This window comes from Petromyzon marinus, unplaced genomic scaffold (genome assembly GCF_048934315.1).
Source record: "Petromyzon marinus isolate PM22_M1 ecotype Great Lakes invasive population unplaced genomic scaffold, UKy_Petmar_22M1.pri1.0 PM_Scaffold_57, whole genome shotgun sequence".
Lineage (NCBI taxonomy): Eukaryota > Metazoa > Chordata > Hyperoartia > Petromyzontiformes > Petromyzontidae > Petromyzon > Petromyzon marinus.
In genome coordinates this window covers 417,950-430,309 of record NW_027423579.1, presented here as the reverse complement: position 1 = coordinate 430,309, position 12,360 = coordinate 417,950, and the positions used below count along the sequence as shown (strand labels likewise).

General features: G+C 38.5%; 1 protein-coding gene and 15 non-coding genes across 16 annotated transcripts in view; 1 reads left to right on the top strand and 15 right to left on the bottom strand.

Annotated features, from left to right (window-relative positions):
* LOC116949687 (uncharacterized) overlaps nucleotides 1-12,360 on the top strand; it is a 65,938-nt gene that overhangs the window by 38,796 nt on the left and 14,782 nt on the right. Inside the window, exon 5 of the mRNA XM_032967272.2 lies at nucleotides 1-12,360. This exon is cut by the window's left edge and continues 30,648 nt beyond it; it is cut by the window's right edge and continues 14,782 nt beyond it. The gene's annotated coding sequence lies outside the window, so the exon portion shown is untranslated.
* TRNAV-UAC (transfer RNA valine (anticodon UAC)) lies at nucleotides 1,676-1,748 on the bottom strand. Its single transcript has one exon. It is a non-coding gene; the product is annotated as a tRNA-Val (tRNA).
* On the bottom strand, nucleotides 1,894-1,966 carry TRNAV-CAC (transfer RNA valine (anticodon CAC)). The gene has a single exon. It is a non-coding gene; the product is annotated as a tRNA-Val (tRNA).
* Nucleotides 3,202-3,274, bottom strand: TRNAV-CAC (transfer RNA valine (anticodon CAC)). The gene has a single exon. It is a non-coding gene; the product is annotated as a tRNA-Val (tRNA).
* Nucleotides 5,162-5,234, bottom strand: TRNAV-UAC (transfer RNA valine (anticodon UAC)). Its single transcript has one exon. It is a non-coding gene; the product is annotated as a tRNA-Val (tRNA).
* TRNAV-CAC (transfer RNA valine (anticodon CAC)) lies at nucleotides 5,380-5,452 on the bottom strand. The gene has a single exon. It is a non-coding gene; the product is annotated as a tRNA-Val (tRNA).
* TRNAV-AAC (transfer RNA valine (anticodon AAC)) lies at nucleotides 6,690-6,762 on the bottom strand. The gene has a single exon. It is a non-coding gene; the product is annotated as a tRNA-Val (tRNA).
* On the bottom strand, nucleotides 6,908-6,980 carry TRNAV-CAC (transfer RNA valine (anticodon CAC)). Its single transcript has one exon. It is a non-coding gene; the product is annotated as a tRNA-Val (tRNA).
* On the bottom strand, nucleotides 7,779-7,851 carry TRNAV-UAC (transfer RNA valine (anticodon UAC)). The gene has a single exon. It is a non-coding gene; the product is annotated as a tRNA-Val (tRNA).
* TRNAV-AAC (transfer RNA valine (anticodon AAC)) lies at nucleotides 8,873-8,945 on the bottom strand. The gene has a single exon. It is a non-coding gene; the product is annotated as a tRNA-Val (tRNA).
* TRNAV-CAC (transfer RNA valine (anticodon CAC)) lies at nucleotides 9,091-9,163 on the bottom strand. The gene has a single exon. It is a non-coding gene; the product is annotated as a tRNA-Val (tRNA).
* TRNAV-UAC (transfer RNA valine (anticodon UAC)) lies at nucleotides 9,962-10,034 on the bottom strand. The gene has a single exon. It is a non-coding gene; the product is annotated as a tRNA-Val (tRNA).
* On the bottom strand, nucleotides 10,180-10,252 carry TRNAV-CAC (transfer RNA valine (anticodon CAC)). The gene has a single exon. It is a non-coding gene; the product is annotated as a tRNA-Val (tRNA).
* Nucleotides 11,704-11,776, bottom strand: TRNAV-UAC (transfer RNA valine (anticodon UAC)). The gene has a single exon. It is a non-coding gene; the product is annotated as a tRNA-Val (tRNA).
* Nucleotides 11,922-11,994, bottom strand: TRNAV-CAC (transfer RNA valine (anticodon CAC)). Its single transcript has one exon. It is a non-coding gene; the product is annotated as a tRNA-Val (tRNA).
* TRNAV-AAC (transfer RNA valine (anticodon AAC)) overlaps nucleotide 12,360 on the bottom strand; it is a 73-nt gene continuing 72 nt past the window's right edge. The window contains exon 1 of the tRNA in view: nucleotide 12,360. This exon is cut by the window's right edge and continues 72 nt beyond it. This is a non-coding gene — a tRNA (tRNA-Val).

The window sequence follows — 12,360 nt, the reverse complement described above, 5'->3', positions numbered from 1 at the left end:
GGAAACTGCTAGTCAAACTTGTGAAGTTGCAACACACTTCACTGGTATAGGCCTATGCCAACAATGAAGAATCATGAATTCATTATCTTCATGAAAGCACATTTTAGGTCCAATTTAAATAAAATAGATTTTTATTGGTTATACGTAAAATGTTTCTGCCCGGTTTCGAACCAGGGACCTTTCGCGTGTTAGGCGAACATGATAAGCAATACACTACGGAAACTGCTTGTCAACCTTGTGAAGCTGCAACATACTTCACTGGTATAGACCTATGCCAACAATGAAGAATCATGAAATCATCATCTTCATGAGGGCACATTTTACGTGCAGTTTAAATAAAACACGATTTTTTTTGGTTATACGTAAAATGTTTCCACCCGGTTTCAAACCAGGACCCTTTCACGTGTTAGCCTAACGTGATAACCACTACACTACGGAATCTGCTTGTCAAACTTGTGAAGTTGCACCATACTTCACTGGCATAGGCCAATGCCAACAATGAAGAATCATGAAATCATCATCTTCATGAAGGCACATTTTGTGTCCTATTTAAATAAAATCCGAATTGTTTTGGTTATACGTAAAATGTTTCCACCCGGTTTCAAACCAGGACCCTTTCACGTGTTAGGCGAACATGATAACCACTACACTACGGAAACTGCTTGTCAAACTTGTGAAGTTGCAACATACTTCACTGGCATAGGCCAATGCCAACAATGAAGAATCATGAAATCATCACGTTCATGAAGGCACATTTTGTGTCCTCTTTAAATAAAATCCGAATTATTTTGGTTTAACGTAAAATGTTTCTGCCCGGTTTCAAAACGGGGACCTTTCGCGTGTTAGGCGAACGTGATAACCACTATACTACGGAAACTGCTTGAAGAACATGTAACGTAGCAACATATTTCACTGAAATATTTCGAAACGTCTAGTGTCAAATCATTAAATCATCAAGTTCATGAAGGCATATTTTACGTCCACTTTAAATAAAATACAAATTGTTTTGGTTTTACATAGAATGTTTCCGCCCGGTTTCAAACCAGGAACCTTTCACATGTTAGGTAAACGTAATAACCACTACACTACGGAAACTGCTTGTCAAACTCGTGAAGTTGCAACACACTTCACTGGTATAGGCCTATGCCAACAATGAAGAATCATGAAATCATCACGTTCATTAAGGCACATTTTGTGTCCTCTTTAAATAAAATCCGAATTATTTTGGTTTAACGTAAAATGTTTCTGCCCGGTTTCAAAACGGGGACCTTTCGCGTGTTAGGCGAACGTGATAACCACTATACTACGGAAACTGCTTGAAGAACATGTAACGTAGCAACATATTTCACTGAAATATTTCGAAACGTCTAGTGTCAAATCATTAAATCATCAAGTTCATGAAGGCATATTTTACGTCCACTTTAAATAAAATACAAATTGTTTTGGTTTTACATAGAATGTTTCCGCCCGGTTTCAAACCAGGAACCTTTCACATGTTAGGTAAACGTAATAACCACTACACTACGGAAACTGCTTGTCAAACTCGTGAAGTTGCAACACACTTCACTGGTATAGGCCTATGCCAACAATGAAGAATCATGAATTCATTATCTTCATGACAGCACATTTTAGGTCCAATTTAAATAAAATAGATTTTTATTGGTTATACGTAAAATGTTTCCGCCCGGTTTCGAACCAGGGACCTTTCGCGTGTAAGGCGAACATGATAAGCAATACACTACGGAAACTGCTTGTCAAACTTGTGAAGCTGCAACATACTTCACTGGCATAGGCCAATGCCAACAATGAAGAATCATGAAATCATCATCTTCATGAGGGCACATTTTACGTGCACTTTAAATAAAACAGGAATTGTTTTCGTTTTACATAAAATGTTTCCGCCCGGTTTCGAACCGGGGACCTTTCGCGTGTGAGGCGAACGTGATAACCACTACACTACGGAAACTGCTTGTCAAACTCGTGAAGTTGCAACACACTTCACTGGTATAGACCTATGCCAACAACGAAAAATCATGAAATCATCATCTTCATGAAAGCACATTTAACGTCCAATTTAAATAAAACACGATTTTTTTTGGTTATACGTAAAATGTTTCCACCCGGTTTCAAACCAGGACCCTTTCACGTGTTAGGCGAACATGATAACCACTAAACTACGGAAACTGCTTGTCAAACTTGTGAAGCTGCAACATACTTCACTGGTATAGACCTATGCCAACAATGAAGAATCATGAAATCATCATCTTCATGAGGGCACATTTTACGTGCAGTTTAAATAAAACACGATTTTTTTTGGTTATACGTAAAATGTTTCCACCCGGTTTCAAACCAGGACCCTTTCACGTGTTAGGCTAACGTGATAACCACTACACTACGGAATCTGCTTGTCAAACTTGTGAAGTTGCAACATACTTCACTGGCATAGGCCAATGCCAACAATGAAGAATCATGAAATCATCATCTTCATGAAGGCACATTTTGTGTCCTATTTAAATAAAATCCGAATTGTTTTGGTTATACGTAAAATGTTTCCACCCGGGTTCAAACCAGGACCCTTTCACGTGTTAGGCGAACATGATAACCACTACACTACGGAAACTGCTTGAAGAACATGTAACGTAGCAACATATTTCACTGAAATAAGTCGAAACGTCCAGTGTCAAATCATTAAATCATCAAGTTCATGAAGGCATATTTTACGTCCACTTTAAATAAAATACAAATTGTTTTGGTTTTACATAGAATGTTTCCGCCCGGTTTCAAACCAGGAACCTTTCACATGTTAGGTAAACGTAATAACCACTACACTACGGAAACTGCTTGTCAAACTCGTGAAGTTGCAACACACTTCACTGGTATAGGCCTATGCCAACAATGAAGAATCATGAATTCATTATCTTCATGAAAGCACATTTTAGGTCCAATTTAAATAAAAATAGATTTTTATTGGTTATACGTAAAATGTTTCCGCCCGGTTTCGAACCAGGGACCTTTCGCGTGTTAGGCGAACATGATAACCAATACACTACGGAAACTGGTTGTCAAACTTGTGAAGCTGCAACATACTTCACTGGCATAGGCCAATGCCAACAATGAAGAATCATGAAATCATCATCTTCATGAGTGCACATTTTACGTGCACTTTAAATAAAACAGGAATTGTTTTGGTTTTACATAAAATGTTTCCACCCGGTTTCGAACCGGGGACCTTTCGCGTGTGAGGCGAACGTGATAACCACTACACTACGGAAACTGCTTGTCAAACCCATAAAGTTGCAACACACTTCACTGGTATAGACCTATGCCAACAATGAAGAATCATGAAATCATCATCTTCATGAAAGCACATTTAACGTGCAATTTAAAAAAAACACGATTTTTTTTGGTTATACGTAAAATGTTTCCACACGGTTTCAAACCAGGACCCTTTCACGTGTTAGGCGAACGTGATAACCACTACACTACGGAAACTGCTAGTCAAACTTGTGAAGTTGCAACACACTTCACTGGTATAGGCCTATGCCAACAATGAAGAATCATGAATTCATTATCTTCATGAAAGCACATTTTAGGTCCAATTTAAATAAAATAGATTTTTATTGGTTATACGTAAAATGTTTCTGCCCGGTTTCGAACCAGGGACCTTTCGCGTGTTAGGCGAACATGATAAGCAATACACTACGGAAACTGCTTGTCAACCTTGTGAAGCTGCAACATACTTCACTGGTATAGACCTATGCCAACAATGAAGAATCATGAAATCATCATCTTCATGAGGGCACATTTTACGTGCAGTTTAAATAAAACACGATTTTTTTTGGTTATACGTAAAATGTTTCCACCCGGTTTCAAACCAGGACCCTTTCACGTGTTAGCCTAACGTGATAACCACTACACTACGGAATCTGCTTGTCAAACTTGTGAAGTTGCACCATACTTCACTGGCATAGGCCAATGCCAACAATGAAGAATCATGAAATCATCATCTTCATGAAGGCACATTTTGTGTCCTATTTAAATAAAATCCGAATTGTTTTGGTTATACGTAAAATGTTTCCACCCGGTTTCAAACCAGGACCCTTTCACGTGTTAGGCGAACATGATAACCACTACACTACGGAAACTGCTTGTCAAACTTGTGAAGTTGCAACATACTTCACTGGCATAGGCCAATGCCAACAATGAAGAATCATGAAATCATCACGTTCATGAAGGCACATTTTGTGTCCTCTTTAAATAAAATCCGAATTATTTTGGTTTAACGTAAAATGTTTCTGCCCGGTTTCAAAACGGGGACCTTTCGCGTGTTAGGCGAACGTGATAACCACTATACTACGGAAACTGCTTGAAGAACATGTAACGTAGCAACATATTTCACTGAAATATTTCGAAACGTCTAGTGTCAAATCATTAAATCATCAAGTTCATGAAGGCATATTTTACGTCCACTTTAAATAAAATACAAATTGTTTTGGTTTTACATAGAATGTTTCCGCCCGGTTTCAAACCAGGAACCTTTCACATGTTAGGTAAACGTAATAACCACTACACTACGGAAACTGCTTGTCAAACTCGTGAAGTTGCAACACACTTCACTGGTATAGGCCTATGCCAACAATGAAGAATCATGAAATCATCACGTTCATTAAGGCACATTTTGTGTCCTCTTTAAATAAAATCCGAATTATTTTGGTTTAACGTAAAATGTTTCTGCCCGGTTTCAAAACGGGGACCTTTCGCGTGTTAGGCGAACGTGATAACCACTATACTACGGAAACTGCTTGAAGAACATGTAACGTAGCAACATATTTCACTGAAATATTTCGAAACGTCTAGTGTCAAATCATTAAATCATCAAGTTCATGAAGGCATATTTTACGTCCACTTTAAATAAAATACAAATTGTTTTGGTTTTACATAGAATGTTTCCGCCCGGTTTCAAACCAGGAACCTTTCACATGTTAGGTAAACGTAATAACCACTACACTACGGAAACTGCTTGTCAAACTCGTGAAGTTGCAACACACTTCACTGGTATAGGCCTATGCCAACAATGAAGAATCATGAATTCATTATCTTCATGACAGCACATTTTAGGTCCAATTTAAATAAAATAGATTTTTATTGGTTATACGTAAAATGTTTCCGCCCGGTTTCGAACCAGGGACCTTTCGCGTGTAAGGCGAACATGATAAGCAATACACTACGGAAACTGCTTGTCAAACTTGTGAAGCTGCAACATACTTCACTGGCATAGGCCAATGCCAACAATGAAGAATCATGAAATCATCATCTTCATGAGGGCACATTTTACGTGCACTTTAAATAAAACAGGAATTGTTTTCGTTTTACATAAAATGTTTCCGCCCGGTTTCGAACCGGGGACCTTTCGCGTGTGAGGCGAACGTGATAACCACTACACTACGGAAACTGCTTGTCAAACTCGTGAAGTTGCAACACACTTCACTGGTATAGACCTATGCCAACAACGAAAAATCATGAAATCATCATCTTCATGAAAGCACATTTAACGTCCAATTTAAATAAAACACGATTTTTTTTGGTTATACGTAAAATGTTTCCACCCGGTTTCAAACCAGGACCCTTTCACGTGTTAGGCGAACATGATAACCACTAAACTACGGAAACTGCTTGTCAAACTTGTGAAGCTGCAACATACTTCACTGGTATAGACCTATGCCAACAATGAAGAATCATGAAATCATCATCTTCATGAGGGCACATTTTACGTGCAGTTTAAATAAAACACGATTTTTTTTGGTTATACGTAAAATGTTTCCACCCGGTTTCAAACCAGGACCCTTTCACGTGTTAGGCTAACGTGATAACCACTACACTACGGAATCTGCTTGTCAAACTTGTGAAGTTGCAACATACTTCACTGGCATAGGCCAATGCCAACAATGAAGAATCATGAAATCATCATCTTCATGAAGGCACATTTTGTGTCCTATTTAAATAAAATCCGAATTGTTTTGGTTATACGTAAAATGTTTCCACCCGGGTTCAAACCAGGACCCTTTCACGTGTTAGGCGAACATGATAACCACTACACTACGGAAACTGCTTGAAGAACATGTAACGTAGCAACATATTTCACTGAAATAAGTCGAAACGTCCAGTGTCAAATCATTAAATCATCAAGTTCATGAAGGCATATTTTACGTCCACTTTAAATAAAATACAAATTGTTTTGGTTTTACATAGAATGTTTCCGCCCGGTTTCAAACCAGGAACCTTTCACATGTTAGGTAAACGTAATAACCACTACACTACGGAAACTGCTTGTCAAACTCGTGAAGTTGCAACACACTTCACTGGTATAGGCCTATGCCAACAATGAAGAATCATGAATTCATTATCTTCATGAAAGCACATTTTAGGTCCAATTTAAATAAAAATAGATTTTTATTGGTTATACGTAAAATGTTTCCGCCCGGTTTCGAACCAGGGACCTTTCGCGTGTTAGGCGAACATGATAACCAATACACTACGGAAACTGGTTGTCAAACTTGTGAAGCTGCAACATACTTCACTGGCATAGGCCAATGCCAACAATCATCATCTTCATGAAATCATCATCTTCATGAGGGCACATTTTACGTGCACTTTAAATAAAACAGGAATTGTTTTGGTTTTACATAAAATGTTTCCGCCCGGTTTCGAACCGGGGACCTTTCGCGTGTTAGGCGAACGTGATAACCACTACACTACGGAAACTGCTCGTCCAATTTGTGAAGCTGCAACATACTTCACTGGCATAGGCCAATGCCAACAATGAAGAATCATGAAATCATCATCTTCATGAGGGCACATTTTACGTGCACTTTAAATAAAACAGGAATTGTTTTGGTTTTACATGAAATGTTTCCGCCCGGTTTCGAACCGGGGACCTTTCGCGTGTGAGGCGAACGTGATAACCACTACACTACGGAAACTGCTTGTCAAACTCGTGAAGTTGCAACACACTTCACTGGTATAGACCTATGCCAACAACGAAAAATCATGAAATCATCATCTTCATGAAAGCACATTTAACGTCCAATTTAAATAAAACACGATTTTTTTTGGTTATACGTAAAATGTTTCCACCCGGTTTCAAACCAGGACCCTTTCACGTGTTAGGCGAACATGATAACCACTACACTACGGAAACTGCTTGTCAAACTTGTGAAGTTGCAACATACTTCACTGGCATAGGCCAATGCCAACAATGAAGAATCATGAAATCATCACGTTCATGAAGGCACATTTTGTGTCCTCTTTAAATAAAATCCGAATTATTTTGGTTTAACGTAAAATGTTTCTGCCCGGTTTCAAAACGGGGACCTTTCGCGTGTTAGGCGAACGTGATAACCACTATACTACGGAAACTGCTTGAAAAACATGTAACGTAGCAACATATTTCACTGAAATATTTCGAAACGTCTAGTGTCAAATCATTAAATCATCAAGTTCATGAAGGCATATTTTACGTCCACTTTAAATAAAATACAAATTGTTTTGGTTTTACATAGAATGTTTCCGCCCGGTTTCAAACCAGGAACCTTTCACATGTTAGGTAAACGTAATAACCACTACACTACGGAAACTGCTTGTCAAACTCGTGAAGTTGCAACACACTTCACTGGTATAGGCCTATGCCAACAATGAAGAATCATGAATTCATTATCTTCATGAAAGCACATTTTAGGTCCAATTTAAATAAAATAGATTTTTATTGGTTATACGTAAAATGTTTCCGCCCGGTTTCGAACCAGGGACCTTTCGCGTGTAAGGCGAACATGATAAGCAATACACTACGGAAACTGCTTGTCAAACTTGTGAAGCTGCAACATACTTCACTGGCATAGGCCAATGCCAACAATCTTCATCTTCATGAAATCATCATCTTCATGAGGGCACATTTTACGTGCAGTTTAAATAAAACACGATTTTTTTTGGTTATACGTAAAATGTTTCCACCCGGTTTCAAACCAGGACCCTTTCACGTGTTAGGCTAACGTGATAACCACTACACTACGGAATCTGCTTGTCAAACTTGTGAAGTTGCAACATACTTCACTGGCATAGGCCAATGCCAACAATGAAGAATCATGAAATCATCATCTTCATGAAGGCACATTTTGTGTCCTATTTAAATAAAATCCGAATTGTTTTGGTTATACGTAAAATGTTTCCACCCGGGTTCAAACCAGGACCCTTTCACGTGTTAGGCGAACATGATAACCACTACACTACGGAAACTGCTTGAAGAACATGTAACGTAGCAACATATTTCACTGAAATAAGTCGAAACGTCCAGTGTCAAATCATTAAATCATCAAGTTCATGAAGGCATATTTTACGTCCACTTTAAATAAAATACAAATTGTTTTGGTTTTACATAGAATGTTTCCGCCCGGTTTCAAACCAGGAACCTTTCACATGTTAGGTAAACGTAATAACCACTACACTACGGAAACTGCTTGTCAAACTCGTGAAGTTGCAACACACTTCACTGGTATAGGCCTATGCCAACAATGAAGAATCATGAATTCATTATCTTCATGAAAGCACATTTTAGGTCCAATTTAAATAAAAATAGATTTTTATTGGTTATACGTAAAATGTTTCCGCCCGGTTTCGAACCAGGGACCTTTCGCGTGTTAGGCGAACATGATAACCAATACACTACGGAAACTGGTTGTCAAACTTGTGAAGCTGCAACATACTTCACTGGCATAGGCCAATGCCAACAATCATCATCTTCATGAAATCATCATCTTCATGAGGGCACATTTTACGTGCACTTTAAATAAAACAGGAATTGTTTTGGTTTTACATAAAATGTTTCCGCCCGGTTTCGAACCGGGGACCTTTCGCGTGTTAGGCGAACGTGATAACCACTACACTACGGAAACTGCTCGTCCAATTTGTGAAGCTGCAACATACTTCACTGGCATAGGCCAATGCCAACAATGAAGAATCATGAAATCATCATCTTCATGAGGGCACATTTTACGTGCACTTTAAATAAAACAGGAATTGTTTTGGTTTTACATGAAATGTTTCCGCCCGGTTTCGAACCGGGGACCTTTCGCGTGTGAGGCGAACGTGATAACCACTACACTACGGAAACTGCTTGTCAAACTCGTGAAGTTGCAACACACTTCACTGGTATAGACCTATGCCAACAACGAAAAATCATGAAATCATCATCTTCATGAAAGCACATTTAACGTCCAATTTAAATAAAACACGATTTTTTTTGGTTATACGTAAAATGTTTCCACCCGGTTTCAAACCAGGACCCTTTCACGTGTTAGGCGAACATGATAACCACTACACTACGGAAACTGCTTGTCAAACTTGTGAAGTTGCAACATACTTCACTGGCATAGGCCAATGCCAACAATGAAGAATCATGAAATCATCACGTTCATGAAGGCACATTTTGTGTCCTCTTTAAATAAAATCCGAATTATTTTGGTTTAACGTAAAATGTTTCTGCCCGGTTTCAAAACGGGGACCTTTCGCGTGTTAGGCGAACGTGATAACCACTATACTACGGAAACTGCTTGAAAAACATGTAACGTAGCAACATATTTCACTGAAATATTTCGAAACGTCTAGTGTGAAATCATTAAATCATCAAGTTCATGAAGGCATATTTTACGTCCACTTTAAATAAAATACAAATTGTTTTGGTTTTACATAGAATGTTTCCGCCCGGTTTCAAACCAGGAACCTTTCACATGTTAGGTAAACGTAATAACCACTACACTACGGAAACTGCTTGTCAAACTCGTGAAGTTGCAACACACTTCACTGGTATAGGCCTATGCCAACAATGAAGAATCATGAATTCATTATCTTCATGAAAGCACATTTTAGGTCCAATTTAAATAAAATAGATTTTTATTGGTTATACGTAAAATGTTTCCGCCCGGTTTCGAACCAGGGACCTTTCGCGTGTAAGGCGAACATGATAAGCAATACACTACGGAAACTGCTTGTCAAACTTGTGAAGCTGCAACATACTTCACTGGCATAGGCCAATGCCAACAATGAAGAATCATGAAATCATCATCTTCATGAGTGCACATTTTACGTGCACTTTAAATAAAACAGGAATTGTTTTGGTTTTACATAAAATGTTTCCACCCGGTTTCGAACCGGGGACCTTTCGCGTGTGAGGCGAACGTGATAACCACTACACTACGGAAACTGCTTGTCAAACCCATAAAGTTGCAACACACTTCACTGGTATAGACCTATGCCAACAATGAAGAATCATGAAATCATCATCTTCATGAAAGCACATTTAACGTGCAATTTAAAAAAAACACGATTTTTTTTGGTTATACGTAAAATGTTTCCACACGGTTTCAAACCAGGACCCTTTCACGTGTTAGGCGAACGTGATAACCACTACACTACGGAAACTGCTAGTCAAACTTGTGAAGTTGCAACACACTTCACTGGTATAGGCCTATGCCAACAATGAAGAATCATGAATTCATTATCTTCATGAAAGCACATTTTAGGTCCAATTTAAATAAAATAGATTTTTATTGGTTATACGTAAAATGTTTCTGCCCGGTTTCGAACCAGGGACCTTTCGCGTGTTAGGCGAACATGATAAGCAATACACTACGGAAACTGCTTGTCAACCTTGTGAAGCTGCAACATACTTCACTGGTATAGACCTATGCCAACAATGAAGAATCATGAAATCATCATCTTCATGAGGGCACATTTTACGTGCAGTTTAAATAAAACACGATTTTTTTTGGTTATACGTAAAATGTTTCCACCCGGTTTCAAACCAGGACCCTTTCACGTGTTAGCCTAACGTGATAACCACTACACTACGGAATCTGCTTGTCAAACTTGTGAAGTTGCAACATACTTCACTGGCATAGGCCAATGCCAACAATGAAGAATCATGAAATCATCATCTTCATGAAGGCACATTTTGTGTCCTATTTAAATAAAATCCGAATTGTTTTGGTTATACGTAAAATGTTTCCACCCGGTTTCAAACCAGGACCCTTTCACGTGTTAGGCGAACATGATAACCACTACACTACGGAAACTGCTTGTCAAACTTGTGAAGTTGCAACATACTTCACTGGCATAGGCCAATGCCAACAATGAAGAATCATGAAATCATCACGTTCATGAAGGCACATTTTGTGTCCTCTTTAAATAAAATCCGAATTATTTTGGTTTAACGTAAAATGTTTCTGCCCGGTTTCAAAACGGGGACCTTTCGCGTGTTAGGCGAACGTGATAACCACTATACTACGGAAACTGCTTGAAGAACATGTAACGTAGCAACATATTTCACTGAAATATTTCGAAACGTCTAGTGTCAAATCATTAAATCATCAAGTTCATGAAGGCATATTTTACGTCCACTTTAAATAAAATACAAATTGTTTTGGTTTTACATAGAATGTTTCCGCCCGGTTTCAAACCAGGAACCTTTCACATGTTAGGTAAACGTAATAACCACTACACTACGGAAACTGCTTGTCAAACTCGTGAAGTTGCAACACACTTCACTGGTATAGGCCTATGCCAACAATGAAGAATCATGAATTCATTATCTTCATGAAAGCACATTTTAGGTCCAATTTAAATAAAATAGATTTTTATTGGTTATACGTAAAATGTTTCCGCCCGGTTTCGAACCAGGGACCTTTCGCGTGTAAGGCGAACATGATAAGCAATACACTACGGAAACTGCTTGTCAAACTTGTGAAGCTGCAACATACTTCACTGGCATAGGCCAATGCCAACAATGAAGAATCATGAAATCATCATCTTCATGAGTGCACATTTTACGTGCACTTTAAATAAAACAGGAATTGTTTTGGTTTTACATAAAATGTTTCCGCCCGGTTTCGAACCGGGGACCTTTCGCGTGTGAGGCGAACGTGATAACCACTACACTACGGAAACTGCTTGTCAAACTCATAAAGTTGCAACACACTTCACTGGTATAGACCTATGCCAACAATGAAGAATCATGAAATCATCATCTTCATGAAAGCACATTTTAGGTCCAATTTAAATAAAAATAGATTTTTATTGGTTATACGTAAAATGTTTCCGCCCGGTTTCGAACCAGGGACCTTTCGCGTGTTAGGCGAACATGATAACCAATACACTACGGAAACTGGTTGTCAAACTTGTGAAGCTGCAACATACTTCACTGGCATAGGCCAATGCCAACAATCATCATCTTCATGAAATCATCATCTTCATGAGGGCACATTTTACGTGCACTTTAAATAAAACAGGAATTGTTTTGGTTTTACATAAAAT